Below are 15,180 nucleotides of genomic sequence, written 5' to 3' on the forward strand. Positions count from 1 at the left end.
CGCCTGTAATCCCAGCACTTTGCGAGGCCGAGGCAGGTGATTCTTGAGCTCAGGAGTTTAAGACCAGCCTGGGCAACATGGTGAAACTTCATCTCTACAAACACAAAAAAATTAGCCAGGCATGGTGGCAGGTGCACTGTAGTCCCAGCTACTCAGGAGGTAGAGGTGGGAGGATTGCATGAGCCTGGGAGGTTGAGGCTGCAGTTGGCTGTGATTGTGCCACTGCACTTCAGCCTGAACAACAGAGTGAGACCCTGTCTCAAAATAATAATAATAACACATATTTAGTAACACCCCTTTTACCTCCCAAAATGAAATTCTTAGAAACAAGAAACTACTCACCCACTAAATCAAAATGCACACAACACATACAGACACACACACATATACACACACAATGCTCTAACTACAATATAAAGAACAAATAAAGGAAAAATAATTTAAACTAAAGTCATGAACATTCCAACCCTATTGAATAATGGTATGGCTACACTGACACCCTGCTGAAGCAGTCAGAGGCGGGCTTGCATTTGCAGAATCTCCATGAACATCACAGCTGTACATGCAGACTGCACAGACTGTTAGACTGGCAACTTGGATATCGCCAGTAGCACTACCAGTGAGGACTATATTTCCTGAGATGGTGAAACTCCCGGTAAAGTTCCAGACTAAACCAAAGAGACTGATCTATGCAGTAGCCGTAATCCAAGAAAGTTAAGTAAACACAAGGAATGCAAAAAGTCCTGTGTCTTCAAATGTAAAACAGAATTATATTCTAGGCTTGGATGTTTAAAAACAAATCTTCTCCATACAACAGTGGTTTTCCAAGTGTGTTTCCCACAGTATCAGAATCGTCTGGGAGCTGTCAGAAATGCACATCCTTTGGCCCGCTGCAAACCTGATGCATCAGGAACTCTGGGATGGAGTCCAGTTGAGAAGCATCACTCCATAGGAATATGCAGCTGGGCACAGGTTTTGCAAGATACAGGATACTTTTTCTTGCATGTCCCAGAATCTGTAGCATCCTTGGCCTCTGCCCACTAAATGCCCGTTCATCGCCCAATCGCTGCAGCAATCCAAAATCCCCACTGAGGACCACTGGACCAGAGGGTCAGTAGGGATCCTTCCTACTCAAATTTCCTGAGATTCTCAGCCTGGGTGTGGGGTGCGCAGAGAAGGGGGCAGGCAGCTGAGGAGCCATCCAGGATGCTCATTGTTCTGGCTGAGTGATGCTGCCCATCCCGGCAAGGGGCGGCCAGGGCGCTGGTTTCAGCTTCCGATGGCTGGAAGTGTTGGGGAAAAGGCTTTCAAAGAGCCCTTTCAAACTGCAGCTGAGAGCACTTGGCCATGGAAGCAGGCACACTCACCACTCCCTAGATGGTGCTGGGGCCTTGGATATTTCTTCCCTAACCAGCTGCGACCATCCCAGAGGCCAGGATGTTACTCAGGACACAGCTCAGCCCACTTCTGGAGAAGGAAGAGGAGCCACAGCCTGCCGGAGTCTGAATCCTGTGGCTACAAAAGCCTGTCCCAGAACCCTGAGAGAGCTCTCAGGCCCCTGAGAAGACTGCCTGACCTAGTGCCCCAACCCCATGGGATGCACGGAGCTACCCCTGCCCCAGCCCTGACCAATGGCCAGCCCTTCTATCTGTCTACCTAATAGACCAGGAGGTGCCATACCCCATGAATTGCTCAGGTTGTTTCAGCCCAGCATGGGCTGGGGAGTGGGGATAGCCAGATCAGCAGCCCAACCCCCTGTACCGAGGTCTGAGGGTCTGCCCTGCAGTCTCCAAACACATAGGAGCTGGAAAACTGTGATTCCGCTCTAGCCAATGGTACATGAACAGAAGCAACACGTGCCATTTCAGAGCCAAAGCTTTTAAGAGCAGCTGTGCCTCCTCCACGTTCTCACTTTCACTTTCTGCCAGCTGGATGTGGATGACAACAGGACCTGACTGAGGGTGCAGCCACACGATGGAGAGAGCTAGGATCCCCAAATTACTATGAGGAGGAAAGCCACATGCAGACCAGGAGGCTTCATCACAGACTCACATGAGGGAGAAATAAACTTCCACTGTGTTTGAACCATTATACATTTTGTGGTCTATTGGTTACTGCACCTATGCTAATGAATACCTTCCAGGACACTAGAATGTAGTGACACTCAGGTCTTATCTGCTGCAGCTGGTAGTGGGGATGGCACTTGCCAATGCCTTTCTCTTCCAGCAGCGCATGAATCTCTAACATCGATCATACCTTTCACTTGGGTAAACTAAATGGGTCGTTAGAGGTATCTCTAATCAAATGCCAATGAGTGTCCACAGTATGCCAAGCCAGCGCTAGGCTCTGGGACACAAAGATAAATGAAACCCATTCCTGCCCAGTGGCTGAGGGGACAGATCTGTGGCCATACAGTAATGATATACCATGGGAAGGTATGTACTGAAGCGTGGACACCTGGCAGGAAAAGCCCAGATCTAAGAGGGATTTGTCCTGTCTGAGAGGCTGGAAAGGCTATCCTGCAAGGCATGTAGATGCAGCTGCTTTGAAAAGATGGGGAGGGCCGGGTGCGGTGGCTCATGCCTGTAATCCCAGCACTTCAAGAGAGGCGGGGATCACTTGAGCTCAGGAGTTTAAGACCAGTCTGGGCAACATGCTAAACCCGGTCTCAACAAGAAAACACAAAAATTAGTCAGGTATGGTGGCATGAACCTGTAGTTCCAACTACTCAGGAGGCTGAGGTGGGAGGATCCCTCGGGCCCAGGAGGTCAAGGCTGCGGTGAGCCATGATCGAGCCTCTGCACTCCAGCCTGGGTAACAGAGTGAGACTCTGTCTCAAAAAAAAAAAAAAAAAAAAAAAAAGAAAGAAAGAAAGAAAGAAAAAGAAAAGAAAAGAAAAGAAAAGATGGGGAGGGAGGGGATTGTTGAGAAAAGAAAGTGAGAGGGCTTAAGTTCCAAGATGGGAGAACTGTGTGTGCAAAGGTAAGTGATTTGAAGGGACCAAACTGTCTGAGGAGCAATGAGACACTTGGGTGGCCTGATTACCAGGGAGTCATTACATCCTGCGCTGGTGGGGTTTGGGGGAGGTGTATATATTTTTTTGAGACAGAGTCTTGCTCTTTTACCCAAGCTAAAGTGCGGTGGCACGATCTCGCCTCACTGCAGCCTTTGCCTCCTGGGTTCAAGAAATTCTCCTGCCTCAGCCTCCCGAGTAGCTGGGACTACAGGCACCAACCACCAGGCCCGGCTAATGTTTGTATTTTTAGCAGAGATGGAGTTTCGCCATGTTGGCCAGGCTGGTCTTGAACTCCCGACCTCAAGTGATCCTCCCACCTCGGCCTCCCAAAGTGCTGGGATTACAGGTGTGGGCCACCGCACCCTGTCAGGGAGTGTATCTTGGATCCAGATCATGGACAGCTTGAATGCTACGCCTGAGCCCAGCGTGAACCATGGAAACTTATGAGGAATTGAATGACACCATCCTCACTGTCTTCATTCTAGACCTACCACCTGGGAAATATTTCATACACTTTGTGTGTGCAGCTGTGTGCCTATGAGGCAGGTTTCTGTGATCTCATTTTGCAGATGACAAAATGGAGGCTGCAGGAGATTAGGAAGTTGCCCAAGGCCACCCAGTAGCAGGAATGGCATTTAAATCCACTGGAATACAAGCTTCAGACTGTATAGGGCACTGCCATATCCCCAGCGCTCAGAACAGGGCCTGGCATGTAGTAAGCCCTCAGTAAATATTTGTTGAGTGAATGAATGAATCTCTCTGATTCCAAAACCCTGTGACACTAATCAGACTTTTTATTTTTCTTTTATGAGACAGAGTCTCACTCTGTTACCCAGGCTAGACTGCAGTGGCATGATCTGGGCTCACTGCAGCCTCTGCCACCAAGGTTCAAGTGGTTCTCCTGCCTCAGCCTCCCAAATAGCTGGGATGACAGGCACCTGTCACCATACCTGGCTAATTTTTGCATTTTTAGTAGAGGCGGGGTTTTACCCTGCTGGCCAGGCTGGTCTCGAACTCTTGACCTCAAGTGATCCACCCACCAAGGCACCCAGCCTAATCAGACTTTTTATTTAGAAAGACACCCCTGGCTTTAGTGGGGTGGAAGGAAAGAGATGACGAGACCAGTGAGAAGGGTTCCGCAGTGCACCAGGAGCAGTTAAAGGAGGACAGAAATCTAGGAGGCAGAAGCAATGCCAAAGAATTGGAGTGGGTAGAATGTGTTGACCAATTTGATAACAAGACCTAGCATTAATTGAGTAGTTGCTATGTGCCAGAGCTATGGTCTAAATGCATCTCCCCAATTTCATATGTTGAAACTTAATCACCAGTGTGATAGTATTAAGAGGAGGGGCTTTTAAGGGGTATTAAGGCATGAGGGCTCCACTTCGTGAATGGGATTAGAGCCCTCAGAAGGGGCTGAAGAGACCAGAACTCTTCCCTTCTACCTCACAAGGACGCGGTAAGAAGGCACCATCTATGACCCACAGAAAACAGGCCCTTACCAGACACTAAATCTGTTTGTATCTTGATGTTGGACTTCCCAGCCTCCAGAACAATGAGACATAAATCACTATGATTTATAAATTACCCAGTCTAAGGTATTTTGTTGCAGCAGCAGAACGAACTAAGACAGCCAGGCACCGTCCTAAGCACTCTGTCTGTGTTAACTATTATCTCTTCCCCACAAACCAATGAAGTAGGCACGTGCTCTCCTGATCTCCACTTTACAGGAAGTAAATTAAGGCATAGAGAGATGAGAGTTTACAGATCTGGTAAGTGATAGAGGTGGGACTCAAAGCCAGGCATGCTGGGGTCAGAGCTCTAGGCAGGGAGGAGTAAGGGAGAGGGAGGAATCACGGGTGGCTGCTAAGTTTCTGGCATGGCGACTGACAGCGTGTGGGGCCACCACTTCCCCTGCTGGCCTGGAACTCAGACAAGGCAGGCTACAAGCCAGGGACTGCCTGACCTCTTGGCGGGGCCGCCAGCGTTCTGGGTGGCCGTTTCTCTCTGCAGGACCCTCAGGAGGCTCTGGAGGAAGCTGTGTGGGGCGTGTGGAAGACTCCACCCCCGACCCCTGCAGTAAGCTGGAGATGCTGGCAGCCACCAACAGCAAGGCTCTGTAGCAAAGGGACTTGGGTGCGGTGGGACAGCTCACTGGTTCCTCCATAGTGCAGACAAGTGAAAAGTCCCCTACCCCAAATCCCCTGTGAAAGCCTGATCTCCACCCCTGCTGGGTGGGGGCCATGGTGCCTGGGCTGGGAACCAGGATATGGGGATTTACGGGGTCCAGACCACAAGGAAGGGAAGGGCTGGGAGTGAGGGGTAGAGGAAGGCCAAGGTCAGGCTCTCTGAGCCCGTCCTGTAAGCAGAGACCCGCAGTCACCACATGGCCCCAGGCAGGAAAGGAAACAGGAGGCTTCTCAAAATAGACCAGGAGCATGCAGCTCTGCTGCATTTCCCAGCTCCCACCATCTGGCCAAGCCCAGGCAGGAAGGCAGGCGGGGGAGGGGAGAGCCATGGAGGGCTCCGACTGTCTGCAGCCCACCTCTCACCCAGACCTTCCCCTGTGCCTCTTCTGTTGACTCTATGGCATCATTGCAAGGCCAGATCATCGTCCTCTCACAGGTGAGAAAACTGAGGCTCAGAGAGGTAAAGTGACTGGTCCAAGGCCACACAGCTGGTGAGCAGCAGAGCTGAACCCAGCCCTGAGCCTCCCCACACAGCAGCTTGAGGCCTGGCCACAAGGCCTGCAGCCTGCACATGCCCTAAACGCCACTGTTAGTCACCTGCCTTTTGGCTGAATCTGACCTTAGACCAGCTCCCCGTGAAGAAAACCAAATTTGTGATTCACCCGTTAGAAACCAGGGAGGACCAATCTTTGGCACTGTCACACCTGCCTTTTGGCTGTGGGTGAGGACCACAGCAGTAGGAAGTCCGGCGAGAAGGGTGTGGTGGCATGTACCTATAGTCCCAGCTCCTCTAGAGGGTGAGGAGAGAGGATTGCTTGAGCTCAGGAGTTCAGGAGTTCAACTCCAGCCTGGGCAACATACTGAGACCTTGTCTCCAAAAAAAAAAAAAGAGAGAGAGAGAGAGAATCAGCAGACAGAAATGGTCTCCTGGGATTAGAGGAATTTAAGAGCAACAAGCCTGTTTTACAGCCTCCTGCCTTGCAGCCTGTTTCTTCCTAAACCCTGTGTGGAACCGAGTCGCCTGCTTGCTTAAGTAGGTGACAGACCCTGACAGACCCCAGCAACTTAGTGATAAACCTGAGTGAACTTATTCCCCTGCTGAAGTCTCTGCCCTGGGAGGGGCTGTAGCTTTATTACTCTAACACTCGGCCTATGTGCTGGCAAAATGACTCACTGCGTCTACGCCACCGGCACCCCCTTCTACATGCGATGATGCAAACTCTCCCCGCTCCATCGCTCCGTAAAACCCTCCTGTCACCTTCCCTCTAGAAGACACCGTTTTGGAAAATATTCCCAGGGTGCTCCTTACTTGTGCCAAGTAACAAAATGCCTATTGATCAAACCTGAGTTCTTATGAAGAGTTATTTGTTACTGACCAGGCAAACGAACCCCAGGGTTTTGGAGGTAATACAGAGGGTAAGGGAGAGTGGCGTGGGCACTCCAGATAGGCCCTGCCAGGGCTCCCCCTATGGGGGGAACAGAGATCCCTAATAGCTAACAGGGAGTGAATTGTTCACACCTTAGTATGAATTCGTTTTATAAACTACTGTCTCTAAAAGCAGAGACTTTCCAGTGAGAGGATCAAGTCCTCAGGAGAAAGGGTCCACCGCATGGAGGACCCTTGCCTGAGGCTTGGGCATCAGGGACATTCATCCTTCCTGTGGGGGTGGGAAAAAGCGGCTCTAACTCCTGGGACGGAAACCATTTTCCATGCAGATTCTTTCAGGGTCTGTCGTTCTTGGCCCAGGAAAATTCCCTGCAGGGGGCGGGGGAAGAAGCATCGTCTGAAATGCCTGAAAGGAAAAATCTTCTCTGCCTGCCAAACGCACATCATTGTTCCCACCATATCCCAGCCTCAGACCAGCTTCTGTCGGGATTCCACCCTGCCTTGGCCTTGACCCCCCCGAGCGCTGGATTATCCTGGGAAGAGATTCGGGCTGTGTTGGGAAGTCCGCCAGGTCTCCGGCTCTGCAACGCCTCCTCCTCCTTTCACGGGGTAGAACAGTCACTGGACCCAGCCTGGATGACCACTGTGGCTCAGAGGGAGGCAGAGCCAGCCAGGGAGTGGGGGATGTGCTGTAGGGGAGGCTTGGGGGGCTGGTGACCCAGATTCCACTTCCTGTCCCGCTTCTCTCCATTCCCAGACAGCAGCTGCAGCTGGACACTGACCACAGGCCAGAGGGAAACCTAGTGCCACCTCCTTGCTAGAAGCAGCGAATGGAGCTTCCCTAGGCTCTGAGTCAGGCACCCTGCAGCCCCTTCCTCCGCCACACCTTCCCACCCAAGCCACGAAGCAGCCCTTTCTGAAAGGAGTCGTCTAGAAATTCGTCCATCTGGTCCAGCCCACTCCCACTTTCCAAAGGAACAAACAGAGGCCCAGAAGGAGGCGGAGACCTGCCCGAAGCTACCAGAGTGGGTTGGTGGCAGGGGCCACCACCTGGACCCAGGTCTTCTGACTTCAGGTTCTCAGAAAGTTCCGTGGGTGTCTGTTGAATAAATGGATGGATGGAAGGATGCACAAAGGGATGGAAATCCTGATGTGTGTGTCCCTACGACAGTGACAGGGGAGTCAAGAATCCATTGCACTCTCTCTTCTTGAAGAAGACTTGGGGGTGGGGGGCAGGTCACTGGGGAGAACAGCCAGGGTCCCAGGCCTCGCTGTGCCACATCATGCCAGTACTTGGAGTGGGGGCATCACTAGAACTTACTTTCCAGAGTCCTGGAATCACGCTGTCTCTGGCTTTTTCTAAGGAGCTCTTGCTTTCACCTCTTCTGGGATGGAGGTGGTGAGGGAGCACTCGCCATCGTCTCATCAACAAAAGTTTATTGGGGTGTCTCATATACTGAATCTAGAATTTGCACTGCAAACCCTGCAGACAAGCTCCCTGCACTTACCGGGGAGACAAACAGCCAATGAGCAAATGAACCAATTGACAAACTTATGTGATGGAGGCAAACGTTGAGATGCATTTGGTGGAGAGAAGGGCTGGGTCTTCATTGCCTCTCTGAGGAAGCGACATTTAGGCTGATCCCAGAAAATAAGAAGGAAACCAGCCCACTAAAGTTCCAGGGAAATGGTTTTTCCAGGCAGAGGAGACAGCAGGTGCAAGGGCCCTGGGGTGAGCAAGAGCTCAGCATTGTCATCAAAGAAGGGCCACAGTGGGTGGCTAGAGCACCCTAAGGGGGCAGAGGGAGGCCCCGGGAGAGGTCTGTGAGGCTGGCCAGGGCCAGGTAACCCAGGGCTTCATGACCACAGTGTAAAGCCTGGGTCTTACTCTGAGAGCTGTGCCAAGCCAGGAAAGGGTTGTAAACAAGAGGGTTGCTGGGATCCAGTTTCATGTTTGAAGATCATATTTTGCTTTTAAAAAAGAGTGGGTGGGGGGTGGGGGTGGGGTGGGAGAAAAAGGCAGCAGGGAGACCAGTTAGGAGGTGCTGGCAATGGTCATGATGAGAGATGATGTCACCTGAAGGGTGGCAGTGTCGGTGAAAGACGCGTACCCTTTAGAGAGAGCTTTACGTGGTGGAAATGATGGAGCTTGTTGAAGGAACTGATGGCTGTGAGAGAAGGGGAAGAGGAAAGGCTCCCAAGTCTCTGGCTTTCCGACCCCCATAAATGCTATTTAATAAGACTGGGGAGGGTGACACGGAGTGCTCGGCTTTGGATGAGTTCAGTTTGAGATGCTTTTATTTTTATTTATTTATTTATTTATTATATTTTTTGAGACAGAGTCTCACTCTGTCGCCCAGGCTGGAGTTCAGTGGGATTACAGGCGTACTCCCCACGATGCCCGGCTAATTTTTGTATTTTTAGTAGAGATGAGGTTTTGTCATGTTGGCCAGGCAAGGTCTCGAACTCTTGACCTCAGGTGATCTGCCCGCCCAAAGTACAGGCGTGAGCCACCGCGCCCAGCCTGAGATGCCTTTAGACATCCAAGGGGAAATGTTAGGAAGGTGATTGGATATTAATAATGGTGACAATGATTATGATAATCATCTACTATTTGTATTTCTCTTTTCCTGTTTGCCATGTGCCTTCTCACCAGACCGTGCCTCTCAATGGCAGAAACTGAGCCGGATTTTGCTCATAACCCTGTTCTCAGCATTTAGCCCGGTGCTGTGCTGGGGCCAGGTGGGCAGGGCAGAGGGGAGGAGACAGGATAATTATTTGTCAGATAAACAATTGAATGGGCAGAAGCCACTGTGCAGACTAAGAAGGAAGAACAGCTCCTCCTGCAACAGCAACAGATCCTGCCTAAGAAAATGGTCCAGGCTGGGTTTCTGGGAACATCAGCCCATGGCCTCGGCTCTCCCTTCTCTCTCTTTGGTCTCCTCTCCCTGCCTGCCTGCCAGCTTCCTGCCAGGAAACACAGCCCCCAGGTATCAATCATTAACTAACACCACCTCTCACACTGGAGGTGCACTTTTCTTCTCAAAACACTTTGCCTTCCAATATCTTGAATGGTCCTTGAAAGCACACTGGGAGGGGGCAGAGGCAGCGCCCAATGCTCAGGACAGGAAAAGAGGCTCTGAGAAAGGGAGAAAGCACTCTGGGTACTGGTGCAGCCAGGAGGGAACCCGGGTCTCCTGCCATCCTGCCTCTCCTGGATTTGCTAAGTGCCCCTTTTAGCCCTGCAGTTCTCCGAGTCTCCCTCCAACACGAAGGTCCCTGGGATCCAGCTCTGAACTCTACCCAGGAGGATCTAAAGGCTGTGATATGAAGATCCCCTTCCCCAACCCTTCCTGGCATACTTCCCCTGCCCAGGGCCACTCCTCTGGTGGCCTCGAAGAGCTCCTGGCCATTTCCCAGCAGCCTCTGCTCCGTCCAGCAGACACACACCACCTGCTATCTGCATCTATAGACCCTTAGAGCAATTTCCCCTCTGTTGGGCAAGGCTGTGACAGGAAAGGGACAGGACCTGACCCCTGTTTGGGAAACCAATTGTGCAACATTGTCCTATGAGGGGAAGCATGTGGCCGACGGGAAAGGCAGCCCGAAGAAGCCAGGGCTTTCTTTGAAATGAACATCTTGGCAAGAACCACAGAGAAATATCCTTTTGGACGCCACGAACTCTGGGTCATCGCTAATTTATTCTGAGTCTGGTTGCGGTGTCTGGTCCCAGCATTCCTGGATTCAGAGCCTGGCTAGGTCATTGTCAAGCGTATGTGGAGTTGCAGGACGGAGGATAACCTGCACTCCCATCTTCTGTTTGTACCCAGAGGAGGTCCGAGCCCACAGTCCATTCATCTGGGTCTCCTCTCCCTAGGCCAGCAAATAACACGTTCTCAGCAGCAGGTAAAAGTTATTTTGAAACAAATCTAAGTAAAGCAGATAATGGCACAGAAAGGTGAGGAAGAGATTTTAATGGGTAGCTATACAAAGCATTTTTTTTTCTTATAACATAAGGTGATTCTGACGATAACGAAATCATTACATCATTGCTTGGAATGAGTGCACAATAATGGCCATGTGTAGTGGACACCTACCACATGCCAGAGACAAGGCTGGGAATTTTATATATGTTATGTCTCATCTCACAGCATCTTTGCAAGGCAGTTTTTTTTGCTGTTGTTGTTGTGTTTTTTTGTTTCTTTTTTTTTCGTTTATATGGAGTCTCGTTCTGTCGCCCAGGCTGGAGTGAAGTGGCATGATCTTGGCTCACTGTAACCTCTGCCTCCCAGGTTCAAGTCATTCTCCCGCCTCAGCCGCCCAAGTAGCTGGGACTTACAGGTATGCACCACCACGCCTGGCTAATTTTTGTATTTTCAGTAGAGAAGGGGTTTCACCACGTTGGCCAGGCTAGTCTCGAACTCCTGACCTCAAGTGATCTGCCCGCCTCAGCCTCCCAAAGTCCTGAGATTACAGGCGTGAGCCACAGCGCCCGGTCTGACAGATTTCTTATCAGTTTCACAGATGAGGGAATTGGGGCCCCAAGGAGGTCACATAACCCCCATGACCACGCCTCCACCCCTCACCCCACCCCCACCCAAGCCACAGGTAGTGGTTTGAGGAGCTGGAATCCAAACCAGGTCCGTTGGATTCTCCCCTGCCCTTCACCAGGTCCCTCACGATTCTGTTGATGGGAGACAATATTTAACAAGTGACTCACAAAGTGCCTCAGGTGTAATACCTCATCTGTTCAGTGCTTTCCTTAGAAAGCTTCTCATGATCTCAATGCAATCATTCTCCAGTTCTGGTCACCCCTTACAGCACCGAGCACCCATTTCGTTCCTACCCTTGCCCTTCGGGTATACTCGTGGCTGGTTCCCTTCCTTAGAAAGTGCATTCATGAAGACCAGGACCACATCCCCTGCACCAGGCACATAGTAGGTGCTCAGTAAATATTTCCGGCTGAATACATAAATGAATGCAGCATAATTCTTTTTCCTTAAGAATATTCTCTAATTCAAACTTGGTCTCCTGTTTTTCTCTAATTAATTCCAAGTAATTGAGTGTTTCCTGGAGCACCTTTATTCTAAAACCCTTTTACCTGTGCTCTTATCCTATTTGCTCTCTCAAGTTCCTTGAGAGCTTGTTGGGGAGAAAGACACAATCACCTCCAACGGGGGATGGGCCAAAATAGGGCACGCAAGGCTGTGCGTGGGTTCTGCAATGCTCACTCAGATCCCCTCAAGGCTGAGGGACTTCTTCCCCAACCCTTAGGGGTGCCCCAGGCAGAGAGGGCGCCTCCTCCCCCATCTTGGTCCCCTTCCTAGGCACCTGCACCCAAGGCTGACTGACTAGAGGCTGGAGGCCTGCCCTTGCAACAGCGACTCGAGGCCACCCCAGCCTCAGAGTGACCTGGGCAGAGGCCGGCTGTACCGCAGCCCACCGCTCTTCTGACCACTCCTGTCTCCTCCTCTCTTCTCCCACCGTGTGAATCCCAAGAGCACTCCCTAATTCTGGCTCAGCACACAATTCTCCTCCTCAGACTCCCTTCTGGAGACCTGAACCTCCACAGGAGGAATGACCTCCAGATCCTTCAGCAATTCCATGGCTGAGTCGGGACCAGAGCCCTGGACCCCTGAATCCCAGGCTCCCGTTAGAGGGTCCAGCTCCTGTGAGCCAGCTCCAGGTCAGAGTGCCAGGGACTCGGCCATGTGCTCAGCAGACACATCTGCACCCGCCTCCCCATGCGGGCAGCTCATACACATCAATAAAGAAAGCAGGTAAAGTGGGGACATGCTATGTGAGAAAAGGTTAGAAACAGGGAGTGATCGAGAGGGCCTTGCCACTTTGGGAGGCCAAGGCGGGCTGATCACCTGAGGTCAGGAGTTCAAGACAAGCCTGGCCAACATGGTGAAACCCTGTCTCCACTAAAAATACAAAAATTAGCTGGGCATGGTGGTGCGTGCCTGTAATCCCAGCTACTCGAGAGGCTGAGGCACGAGAATCGCTTGAACCTGGGAGGTGGCGGTTGCAGTGAGCCAAGATCGCGCTACTGCACTCCAGCCTGGGTGACAGAGTGAGACTCTGTCTCAAAAAAAAAAGAGGGTCTTAGGGTGGGAGAGGCAGGACAGAGAGGTGGTTCTGGGACCGCCTCTGAGGGAGTTGAAGGGCAGGATGAGTCGGCTGAGCCGCAGCCACCTTCCACAGCTCCCAGGCTGCAGTTAACCTGGGTGAGGCTTGGGCTCTGTCACCCGAGAACCCACCAACAGCTCCCGCTCTGCTCCAAGGAGTTTTGTCACCAAAGTTTACCAAAGCTTTCTCAGCAAACAGACTCTAGCTACTCAACTCCTTCAAAGTCACAAACAGACCAAGACTCAAGATGAGACCCTCTGAGCTTCCAGCTCCTTTGTGGGGAGAATGTTTTGAAGGGAGGTGGGAAGAGAAGTCTGTGACGTTGCCCTGGGCGGGGAGAGGGGAACAGAGCACAGGAACACCAGCTCATCGCCCTGGAAACCCAAGCTGGCTTGGGGTGTGCGCACCGCGGTCACACCCTTTCCGGCTGGGTATTCTGCCAAGACAGCCCAGGGGAGGCTCCTGAGCAAAGGGTCCCCAGAGCTTCGCTTCCCAGGTGGCCTCCTGGGCCTCCCAAGGCAAACTTCCCAGAGGAAGAGCAAAGGAAGACAAATTCCTTTCCACCCAACACCCATGGACTGCCAGCTGGGAGGAAGAAGGAGTGGCCATAATTAGGATGGACATAGGTAGTGCTGCATTAGGAGAAAAGTGTTTTTCTTTAACATATTGACATGATCAAAAATATCCCCCACCCTTTTTTTAAAGATAAACTTGACTGGGGGAGTAAATCCTGTCTGTATCCCTCCCATATCCATATATCCCGACTTAAGCCTCCTGTTGCAAGCATCGTGTCTCTCTGCCTGGGGCCCTCTCTGACTGCTAGGAAAGCCCCAGTATCCAGGGAAGTCAGAAGTGCCAGGGAATTGTGCCCTCTAGCAGCTGACCTCAACCATGTTACCAGGACTTGCTGGAAGAATGCCCCTGTGGGCTGCCCCTCATGTGGGCCACATGGAGGCATGAGCTACCCAAGCTCCCAGAGGTCCCCAGGCAGATCACATCCCAAATAAACTGCATTCAAATCCTTTCGGGTTTACTAGCTAAAGCATCATCTATGATGTTCTTTGAGGGAGGTCCTGCAGTGGCGCCTGTGCTCAAATCCTGGCTTCCCCCTCTACTATCCAGGTGACTTACGCTTCTGAGCCTCATTTTCTTTGCCTGTTAAATGATGATGATAATAATAGCACTTACCTCATAGTTGGAGGTAAGGATTGAATGAGATAATTCATGTAAAGCAATTTTCACAGCACCTGGTACTTGGTACACACTGAAAAGCTATTAGCTATAACTAATAGATGGCCGTAAAACAGAGCCAGATGACAAACCACAAATCGGGGGACAATATTTACAGCAATTGACAAGCAAAGGATTATTATTCCTAAATACAAAGAATTCTTGGAAATTATTAAGAAAAAGACAAAACTACCTCGTAGTATAGCAGCAAAGACCGTGAATAGGTAATTCACAGAAGAATGAATGAAATTACCTATTTCAGTGAAAGCACCCAATAAACATATTAAAGGATGTTTAAGCCAACTTCACTAATGAAGAAATGCTTAGAAAACCACAATAATTTGATTATGTAAACATTGTTCAGTTGGCCATGTTTTTTAAAGACTGATAAGATCCTGTGATAATAAGAGTGCAGCGAAAATAGACAGCTGATGATGAAAACATAAATTGCTCCAATGTTTCTACAGAACAATGTGGCAGTGCTCATTCAAATTCACAGATCACTTACAAGAACATCTCCTACAGAAATCCCACAGCTTTTGGGTTTAGGTGCAAAAATATTCATCACAATATTGTGCTAAGAAAATTCACAACAACACAAATGATGTTCGATAGGGGATTAAATAAATAAACTATGGTATATTCAAACAACAGAATTCTAGGCAGCTATCAAAAAGAATGAGAGATTTACATGTATGCCAAGAAAGGAAGGCTGAGATTTATTATAAAGAAGAAAAAGAAGTTGCACAATTCTAAAAACAGCAAGATTCTATTCCTGATTAAGTGATACTTTTTATACATCCTTGTAAATTTTTGGAATTGCATAGACAAATCTGGAAATAACATATATCAGGGAGTGGTGGTGATTTCTGAGGCTTAGAATTACAGAAAATTTTTACATCTAAGTTACACATTTCTGTAATGTTTGAAATGTTGCCACTTTTTTTTTTTTTTTTTTTTTTTTTTTTGAGACAGAGTCTTACTTTGTCACCCAGGCCAGAGTGCAGCCTCTGCCTCCTGGGTTCAAGTGATTCTCCTGCCTCAGCCTCCTGAGTAGCTGGGACTACAGGCTTGCACCACCACACCCAGCTAATTTTTGTATTTTCAGTAGAGACAGAGTTTCCCCATGTTGGCCAGACTGGTCTCGAACTCCTGACCTTAGGTGATCCACCTGCCTCGGCCTTGAAAAGTGCTGGGATTACACCTGTGGTCCCAGCTACTCAGGA

The sequence above is a fragment of the Macaca thibetana genome, chromosome 14, assembly GCF_024542745.1.
Source record: "Macaca thibetana thibetana isolate TM-01 chromosome 14, ASM2454274v1, whole genome shotgun sequence".
Taxonomy (NCBI): domain Eukaryota; kingdom Metazoa; phylum Chordata; class Mammalia; order Primates; family Cercopithecidae; genus Macaca; species Macaca thibetana.